The sequence below is a fragment of the Betta splendens genome, chromosome 15, assembly GCF_900634795.4.
Source record: "Betta splendens chromosome 15, fBetSpl5.4, whole genome shotgun sequence".
NCBI lineage: Eukaryota > Metazoa > Chordata > Actinopteri > Anabantiformes > Osphronemidae > Betta > Betta splendens.
Window position 1 is genome coordinate 6,621,392 of NC_040895.2, and position 10,253 is coordinate 6,631,644.

The following is a 10,253-nucleotide window of genomic DNA, read 5'->3' on the forward strand; positions in this document are numbered from 1 at the left end:
GCTGAATGGTTCAGCTGTAGCTGATGTTATAGTCTCATCATGATTCTCCTGGCTTCCATTTGCTTTTGTTTATGCTTTTATATGCTTTTATGTGGTGCTGCTTCTTCACAAGGTGCGATGGCGCATATGACTCTTACAGGGCGTGATAGGAAGTACCAGTACAACCAGTACAAGCCCCATGGGGCAGTGTGTCATATTTTCTCCAAGAGGATTATGGGACAATTCATATGCAGACGTCTCTTCAAACTAGCGAGAGACCGCGGTGAATTAAACATCAAGTGCTGTAAAAGATGCTTTAAAACTATTTGCTGCTTTTTCTTCTTACATTTGTTTCAGAGAATATTACTTCCTTCGCAGACAGATGTCCTCACAGAGATCCTTCTCACCGTGAAAATATGCAATTTGTTTGCATTTGGAGAAGATTTACTGGTGAGGAGACACATCAGTCTTTATCCTGCAGCGCGTGATGAGCCACCAGTGAAAACAGAGGTGGAGCGGAGCGCTCGCTGCTGTTGCCCCCGTGGTTCCTGACAAATGAAGGCGCGATAGAAAGGCCTCTTTGAGTGAGTTGTAACTTTCGGCAGCCCCTCGCAGGTGTGGGCCATCTTTCATGCTCCCAGCCCTCCTTCCCCTCCGCCTCCGCCTCCGCCTCCGCCTCTGCCTCCTATCTCTGGCCTCCATCAAAAGTGAACGTGCAGCCCCGGGTTGAGATTAACTCCACTCTGACAGACCAAAGGCCTTCCCTCCTCCTGCCCCTGTCCACCTCCACTCACACATCTCCTACAACAGGGGGAATTAGGGCTAGTTTAGCAGATCTTACAGCTCCACTAAACACCGCCCCAGATCGCTCGCTGATTGCTTGGCTCCATCCATTGTGTCCCCACCACCACCTCCACTCCCCTGCTCTTATCTTCGCCTTCGGCCAAAAGCTGCCTCACTGCTCCGAAACCACCTCCCCTCTTTTACACTCGCTAGCACACACACACACACACACACACACACACACACACACACACATGATCCTCCCTCCAGTTTGTCAAGAGAAAATATATAACCTATTGCAAACAGTCTCCCAGCCTGGTCAGTGTATAGAATCAGTTCTGCTGCAGGGTCGCCATGTTTGCTTTGCGGCTCTCTAGAAAAACACTCAAAGTTAATGTGTCTTTTAATTGATTTAATTGAAACTGTTTTTATGACAAACTCCTTTCTAGGCTGTTAACACAGGTTCATCCTAGGCTTCGCTGGTCATCCATCTATCTGGACTGGAATCAGTCTGAGCTCAGTGGTAGATGTGGAAAACGGTTCCATTTTATAGTGAAAGCTCTCAAGACGCGTATCAATTAAAGCCCTTCTAATTATTACTCTCTCAGCAATTAGGGATGATCAACCTTTGCGGCAAAATGCTTGGACGCCCGTGGTTGGGTGAAGAACCATCGTTTGTCTCCTTTGTCAGTTTCCTGTTTTCCTGAGCAACTCCCCTGACCTGGCTGGCAGGCCCTGAAAAGCACTTTCCCTTTTCCTCCTGCGGCCGGGCCGTCGGGGGAGGAGGGAGGGGAAGGGTGGAGGTTGGGGTGCTGTGTGCGTGGGGGGGGGGGCTTCCAACTTAATCTGACCCATTGCTCAGGTCAGTGAGCTGCTTACCGGGTCTATCCAAACACAGGGGCTTGTTTTGCTAAAGCTGTGGAAAGAAGAAGTACCCTCTTAAATCAATGCTTTACTTAGAGCTGTGCACATGCAAGGTTGTTATGCGTGAAACCGCAGGAGGCAGAGCTGGCACACAACCAGCCCCCCCCCCCACCCCCGCCACGAGGCAAAAAAAAAAAACACCGCTCGCCTCAATAGCCAGAAACTTTTTCGACACAATCCATGTTGCCGCACTTTTAAAGTCAACACTTTCGCTCCGATTGCTACAGCGCACGCCGACGCCGCAGCCTTTTTCATTGAGGCCTTCACAGCCTGTGCTCGTCCTACGTCTCCAAAACGCACCCAGCTGCGCGTACTTATCTTTTTCTCTTGACATATTTTCACAAATATGTCCAGCGCTGATCTAATCGTGACGCAGCAGAGACCCCAGTGAGGAGCTCGCATGTACATAAGCTGTGACCAGGCTGGAGCGCGTTCAGCTTTTTTTTCAGGTATCAAATGATCTCAAGAAGAATGCAGAAATCAGCCAGATTTATTGTTCTCCTTGGAAAAGGTTTCCTGTAGCCTCGCGAGGCATTTAAGGCATCTTTGAAGTAGCTTTAAGAGTTTTCGGAGCACTAAAGCGCCAAGTTACAGTAAAGTTGAGCACCCAGAGGCCGTCCTAAATGGACTCTTTGTGCTGTGCGCTCTCAGAAAGGAATTCACATTGTCTTTCGTTTTCTTCTGCAGACAAACGTGGAAACACCTGCCCGGCCTGGAGTGTGGCCAGTGAAGTGCCGTAAGCTCCATAATAAGTTATAAGGAGGTTGTGACAAACACAGCTGGTGGTGAAAGGCTCTTGTTGAGACTGTAAACAAAGAGTGTAATTCACCTAATGCTTCTGTGGGTCCAATGCTCTGGGAGATGCAATGGCCAGTCTCAGTAGCTTAATTATCTTTCTAATTTGTATTAGCACTGACTATCCTCTCAGGTATAATTATGTATCTAGTGTGTGAGCGAGCTTAATGAGGTTAACTTAAGTCTTTACATGGAATAATGGTCCAGTCACCTTCTATAGGAAAAAGCCCCTCTGCTGCTGATTGTGGTGTTTTCCTCCTATGGATGATGACCAGGTGCTGTTGGAAGTCCCAGCGGAACGCTGAAATTCCCCTCAGTGGTAACGAAGGAGAGGGGACGCGAGGCTCCGGCTAAAACATCACCAACGCTGACCTGTTGTACCTAAAATCAAAGCGTGCGTTATCAGATGGATGTGTTCTCGCTCAACCTGCGCCGTGACATTTCCGAGGAACCTCGGCCCAACTTCGCCGCGCGCTGGAGTGAGTCGTGTTCAGAGGGTATCGATGCGGCTGATAAGAGCTCCGGTTGCTTTTCGATATCATCTGAATTCCTGAACTCCTGTGATCGCGGGCCGTGTCCCTCAGTTCATACATGATATACTGCGCACCACCAACACAACACACTGTACATTTTCCTTTAAGACTGGGTGTAATGCTGTAATCCACAGCTTAAGAGCCCTCGTTTATTTGCTGGACCCCTCCCGTCTTTCCTTGCTCAATACTTGCAGTGCTGTTTTTTTTACTGCAGGTTAGGAAGAGAAACCATCTTATCTGTGACTGGGGGGATTTATTAGTGAAAAAAAGATAATTGCTATTCATAGGCCACTGGGGGCTGATTTACAACCACTAATATTTAGGATTCCTAGAGCTGTTTTTCAGTGTTTTATCTGTAGACCTGCCTGCAGCACAGGGGGGAGAGAGGTCATGTTAGAGGATGAGGGATGGGCCGGGCAAAGCCTCCACTCAAAGCGATTCCACTGAAGACTAATGTGTGAGGAAGTGGTCTGAGTGCAAGAAGAGGCCTCGCGCATGTAGGTCTGCCACGAGGTGACAAACACCTGCTCTGCTCAGCCTGTAATGAGTCTGCAGCGCAGATCAGTCCCGTCCGTTTTATCTCTGAGGGAAATCCTAAGAAAACAAAAAATGGTCATAAAAGGGGAAATCTGCAGACAAGCGCCGCTTTAAAAGCTTTTCTATTATGTTTAAAGTATCTGAAGCAGCCACTCTTCCATTCTGGCGTGTGACGCTGCTATGGGAGTGTGCGGAGAAAACAGGACTCGTCCTCATAAAGGACGACCCTGGTTCTGTCGGTACCTACAACACAGGTAGCTTTTTGTTCTGAGGTTTGGGAACGCTTGGTTGCAGGCGAAACAGGAAATGAAGAGTTTTGGGCCTGTCTGTCCGTGCTGATCCTCCGGCTGACCGGGAGGCAGCGGGGGCTCGGAGTGAGAGCGCTCAGATGTGAGGTCACGGGTTCAAAGCCCAGGTGTTGTGCCTCGCAGCAGGACCCTTCCCAGTCTAAACAGTGTAAATGATTTTAGAGAATGTAGAGGTTAACCTGGGATCACAGAGAGCCACTTGTACTGTATCTGCCAGGTATCAGATTGTAAACAGGCTAATCTGCTTCAGCCTGGTGGGTGGGTGATTGTTTGCTAGGTAATAATGTGCATCAGTTTGATATACAGTAGAGCAGAAATTCTGGCAACTCTCATCCCTGTTTCACTGAGTTTTGGTGGGAAGAAATATATAATTTATATCAGTTCAGATAGGAGTTAAGCAATTATCAAATTTAATTTTCAATTTGTTGTTCCAAATGAAAAGAGCCTATCAGTGGATGTAAACTGTGATATTGCGGCAGAAGTAATAAAACACACACTGGTGGAGAATCCCGGGCACTCGCCTGTGCTTTCTTTTGATTTGCGTTTCATTGATTTAATTTCTCGTCCTTAAGAGATGTCACTTTGTCTGAAAATGTATTCATCCTGCGTGTGCAACTCTTAATAACGCTAATCTTTTTGCCAGAGCAAAAATCTCATGGAGGGATAATCTGAGATAAATATGGTTAATTGAGGCCAGGTGAACTTTCGTTATCAGCCGCACAGTCAACCAATCTAAAGTAAATGTGATAATTAGAATGGAGATGTCTTCACCGAGAACACAGCGTGGCTCCGTCCTGCAGCCATTTCCCTCAAATTATATCTGATTTCGCAACACATCAGAAATCTATCGGAAATTAGCGGACGAACAAATGCTGTAATGTTTCCCACAGACAAGCGCAGGCGCTCTAATCTGGAAGCAATAAGCGGGCGTGCTCGGCGCCTCGGCCAGCATTTGGTTGTGATCACGAGCGCGCGGTGAATACGGCAAAAAGACGCCGCCCTCCTTCCCCTCAGCTTCCTATGAGGAGCCGAAGCCTGCTCTCTCTGGCCATACGCGCAGCCTGTGCTCCGCTGAGCCTGACCACCATTAACACCCCTGAGAAAGCACGTCCTAATTACTCATTCAGCCTGACAGAATCGCCTTAATTACAAACTTCATTAGCCCGCAGGACTTTGTTTTTCTGCAGGAAGGGAGGGAGCGAGGGGACGGCTCGGGCCAAGGTGCAGCGGAGGCGAGGGGTAGGTGCTTTAGCACCTTATTCCACCATGCTTTTCTTTTCTCTCTGTGTTTTTTCAGAGGAGATGTTAAGACCTCAGTCAGAGATCTAATTAGATTCATGGTGAGAATCAGACACCTTTTAACTAGCCTCTGGAGTCCCCCTAAAAGGACAGCCAGATCCAGGGTAGGAGAAGCACAGAGAATTAAATGGGCCTACTACTTCCTTTCATGTGTGAAGTGCTCTGATTTGCCATGTCCTCACCTCCAAATACAAAATAACTTGCAGCACTTCTACGCCCTGCTGCCATTACAGCTGGCTTATAAACACATCGGACAGCCCGCTGGTGGGGGGGGCGAGCGGCGACCAGGCCGCGTGCCGTGGCGCCGGTGTTCGCCCTAATTGGACTTGAAAAGACGTATATTGCCATTACCTCGTTTAGATGTCCCACACGCAGTTTTGCACCTGTTCCCTCTCATTAGTGGGAGGAAGGGGCTCGCAGCCGCGCGTCACGTGGCTTCAAAGTCGCCCGCCACTTATTGCAGAGAGTTACGTGCATTTAGGGGTTCATATGTTTGCGCCTGCGCATGCAATTATATGGTGGCAGGCGTTTTGGCCACCAGTTAGAGTCAGGTGAAGCCGCAAAGCGCTTCTCAGTTGCTGCTAATGCATAATGGAGTGCTGCACCAGCCCGTCCGTCCACGTTGGAGGGTTTCCAAGCGGCGCCAGCCGAACTTCAAAGTCTCTCGGCGAACGAGGAGCGAGGCTGCTGCTCCCGGAGAAGTAATTATTGCACCTTAAGCTCACATAAACCCTCCGCGAGAAGTTATGCTTGTTATTAATTAGAAGGCGACTCCTGGAAATTCCACTTGAGATCGTCGGGCAGCGCTAGCATCCCTCCCCTGCAATGGCTAAGCCTCGCTATGTGAAGGGAGAACATTAGGAGTGAATGATTAGCAAGTATAATTTGGGTCAGTTTCTCTGTGGAGGTGCTAAGGTGTTCACTGGCCCATAATAAATGTCACAACCTGAATTACTACCGCCAATGATTTACACTGCCTGTCAAATATTGCTCCGGTGCCCAAAGCAGCCACAGTGGAACCCCATGTTTATGCTCCGGGTAAATAACTAAACGCCTTTTCTTGACTTTCTATGTTGCCTAAACATGTCAGTGTTTAGATGTCAGACAAAGCAGCGCGCTGTATTTATTCCCCGTATCACATTCTCCACACATGGATGCACTTTGGTGCCACGGGGGACTGGAAAACATCTGCCACCGGCGGAAAGGAGCGACAAAACACCAAGTTTCTCCCACTTTTCTTCGGCTTCGTTCTCGCCTGAGCCTAGAGCTGCAGCCCCTCGGCCCTCGGCCCGCCGGGGGAAACCGCTTCTTTGGCGCAGCTCAACCGTTCGCGCTGAACATACAGCGGGATTGTTTTTAGCCACAGCCCAGATCATCCAATTTCTCTGACGTGAACCCGCAGACGGGGAGTGAGGGAGCGATTTCTGTCCGCTAAGGAGAGAGGAGAATGCAGAGATTTACCCACATATGCGTGAACATATGCACGAGCCCCACAAACGATCATGTTTGTGATCATTAGCTGCGTAAAAGGCACATTCGAGCGTCTGTTCTGTTCTGTAGAGGGGAGGAGGTTAGTGTTACAGCGCTGACCTCAGAGTTGGCTCGGCTTCATATCAATACTGCAAATAACTTGAGCGTGTTATATAAAAAGCTAATGAGGCCTGGCGTGAAGAGTGGGGTCAGCAGGAAGACACCGCACGAGTGTCATGACATCCCTGCGTCATCCATTTAAGTCCCTGTAAAACATCAAAACGTACACAAACGCAATACAGACGTCATATTAGTTTACTAATAGTTATATAAATGTCTCTGTGATCAGTGTCTTTTGAAACAAGATCTGATTTGAAGATTGGTTCGCAAACAATGCAGGATTCTGCCAAACTCATGTGAACTCTCCAAACTAAATAATAAGGTTTTATGAGGCTTAAAGTAAATTTACTGATGGAGTGTTTGTTTTGGTTCAATGCCGATTTGTTTTCGAGTGCTTGACGAAAAAGTGCAAAGATCTAGAATGTCATTTTAAAGAAGAATATTCTCATGTTGGAGAAGAAGGACAGGCAACGCGGCGTTTCACAAAAGCCTCTGTGCAAAACCTCCACCGCTGCTGTTTCACGCCGCCTCACTTTCCAGACGCTGAGCACTCACCGCCTTCAGACTCGGCCAACAGAAACTCAATATTTCATGTTTTCAGAGGCCCAATTTTCTCCCTCGCAGCTACCAAGAGGGGGAGACACAGCGGAGCTCGGGCGGGTGCAGAGCAGGGCCACGAGAACAGGTGCCCACAATTTCACCTGTCGGCCGTGAAACGCGCTCGCCAGCAGCTAGATTACATTTCACATCTAATTGTAGCCACATTTGCAGCACTTTCACAGACGCGGAGCAGCGGACGAGAAGGAGGAGCGCGACTCCAGGTTTAGACGTGAGCTAATGTCGCTGGATGTGATCATGAGCTCACGTGCGATGACCCGTAAACAGGTTCAGCAGCCGTGGTGTGAGTTTGATACAAAATCGATAGTTGATGGCGACGCAACCGGTCGGCAGCAGGTGAAACAGAGCAAATCTCTGGTAATAATTTGTGCCGCGGCCCTGGAAACCAACCAGATTGTCCCATATCAGTGCCGATGATGTGGGAGGGGGCCCGCGGGTCAAGGGGCGTAGAATAGTTCAGCAGGCACATGATGTGATATGTTTAGTGAGGCCTTTGTTTGTTTTATTTAGGGAGCGAATTGAGGATTTTCCAAACTGCAGGGCCCCTGAGGTATTTTATCAGGTGTACAGTCTGCCATGTGTTACACATTAGTGCACCGAGGGGAATGCTGCGTGCAGATACAACCTATAAAATGTTTGGGGTTTGGAACTTTAGAGGACAGGGGGTCGACAGTTGCTCTCTTTAGAGCGGGCGGATATGTGGGAAACACTTACATGCAAATGAAAGTGCATCACATTACAGCCTAACCCCCCCCCCCATCATCATTAAAGCACGTGCGTGTTAGGAATGCACCGGGGTTCAGGAGGCCGTAGGAATATTACCACGTTAAAAAATCAGTGTTTACTGTTACAGCCAATGAAAATAATAGGAGGATGAATGGCTAATAAAGGCAGTTAAGCTCCCGCTTCCTACACTGAGCTGTGCCTGTGCAGCGCGGCCCGAGCGAGGAGCCGGCCGGGTCCAGACGCACGCTGGAGGTGTCGGAGGGTTCTGCACAAAGACCCGCTGTGGGTGGAAAAGTTTAGTGTTTCTGGCTCTATGAATGTTTTATCGCCAAGTGGCCGTTTGCCACTTGTAATCCCGTGACATACGCTGTCTGTGTGGTGACATCAGTGAACGTGGGCAATGGAGCACCAAAGCACACTGAGTGGAGCCCTGCATGGGCCTGTCGGAGCAGCTTGTAATGTGGCTCTTGGCGTCGTTCATCTATTAACAATCACATTTTGGTGCCAGGCTCTTAGGGTGCGTGTCTACAAGCTGCAACTCTGCTCCGACTTCATTAATTGTGACAGAATACAAAAAGCAAAACCAAGACACTTGGTTGGCTAATTAGAAAAAAGGACAGGAAAATTGCTAAATAATTATATTTAAGTATAACACATCACTGCTATCAATGAAACACGCTGGACAATAGATAAACTAGTCTTTTGTCCCACTCAATCTAGGCGTTAGATTTTTACCACGAGCATATGTGTAAGTGAACGCAGCAGGCCGACGTGTGCCGCATTCAGGGCCGCCTTAATCGCTCACGTAAACGCTTTATATGCTTCAAAAATCTAGACGTGAACCAAAACCAAGCGCGTCATAACGAAAACGGCGTTAATACATTTTTGCGCCGGCGCAGTCGCGTCCACGTGAGCGGAAAGTCGGTGAAGTACTCAGCCCGAGTCAATAAGTGCTGACTGTACATGATGGCAAGCTGGAAATTGCTGCGTCTGGAAAAAATAATCGTCCATCATGGCTGCAAACGGCGCTCCCTCGTTATTAATAATAAAAAAAACGAAACAGAATCCCGGTGTTCCATGTTTAATTTATTATTATGTAAGCTATTTGAAGGGTGATTGTATGCTAATTGCTCATTAGTCTTGTATATTTATCGCTGCACCTTATGTCGGGGCCAAGGGAATTGTGTAGGGTTCATTCTCTCGTTTCAAGGATCAATTTCAGAGGCAATTTGTGAAAACGGGACAGATCAAGTTAGTCGTGACGTCGCGTGGCGGCACCGGTGTACAGGTGCCGCCTCGCGAGCCCTTCCATTACCCCCGCGAGGTGCTTCTATGAATTGGACGCGGAAAGGCCGCTCCGCAGCAACATGTTGACAAACTACCCGAAGCCGTCCTTTCAAAAAGCCACTTCTTCGGACTTAAGAGATTTCAGCTCGATCAATTATTGACTTTGAGCTCTAATACCGAGCCAGTCCTCCACCTATCCCCCCTCAGCCACTGTTCACATTAGTGGTGTCAGCGGACGTAATTATACCTACTAATTGCAGATTAGAGGTTTTGGGTCAGTGGGGTCACTTGATAGGAGCTAGTACTCTTTTTCAATGACGGATAATCATTTCACGTTGCAGGATAAATGTTTAATGCAGCGGGGCTTAGGTCCAAATGTCCAAACTGGCTCCGACGTGAATATTTAGGAAATAATCAAACCGTCCAGGAGCTGTGATGATTTATGGAGCGTGTGGTCCCTGGACAGAGCGCAGCAGCGTAGGTTTAGATAAGCGGGTCACCGAAGGTCCCCACAGCTGCCCCTTAACGCGCAGCACGAGCGTCTGGACGGAGGATCTGATACGTGAGGGCCCACTTCACATCATAACACACATCACGCACCGTTTGAATTCTGTCCAAACCAATTATATTCATGTGACCTTAATCTCAACTTGCGCTTAATCGCCCTTTAATAAGATCTCAAAAGAAAAAAAACGCATTTTAATACGGAGAAGTTCATCTAAATATTTCTGTGATCAGCTTGAAGACGCAACGTGGTTGTGTTTACGTAATTTGTCAAAAAATGCCGGTGTGCAGGTTTTTGTCAAAATTGTTAATGCCTCCAGAATAAGCGGTATTTATTTTTGAACGTTTAGATATTTTGCCTGAAGAACGA

General features: G+C 48.1%; 1 long non-coding RNA gene across 1 annotated transcript; it reads left to right on the forward strand.

Annotated features, from left to right (window-relative positions):
• The first annotated feature begins 335 nt into the window (after positions 1–335).
• Positions 336–4,339, forward strand: LOC121201669 (uncharacterized). Its single transcript, XR_005896699.2, has 3 exons — positions 336–429; positions 2,374–2,422; positions 2,757–4,339. It is a non-coding gene; the product is annotated as an uncharacterized LOC121201669 (long non-coding RNA).
• Positions 4,340–10,253: the final 5,914 nt, after the last annotated feature.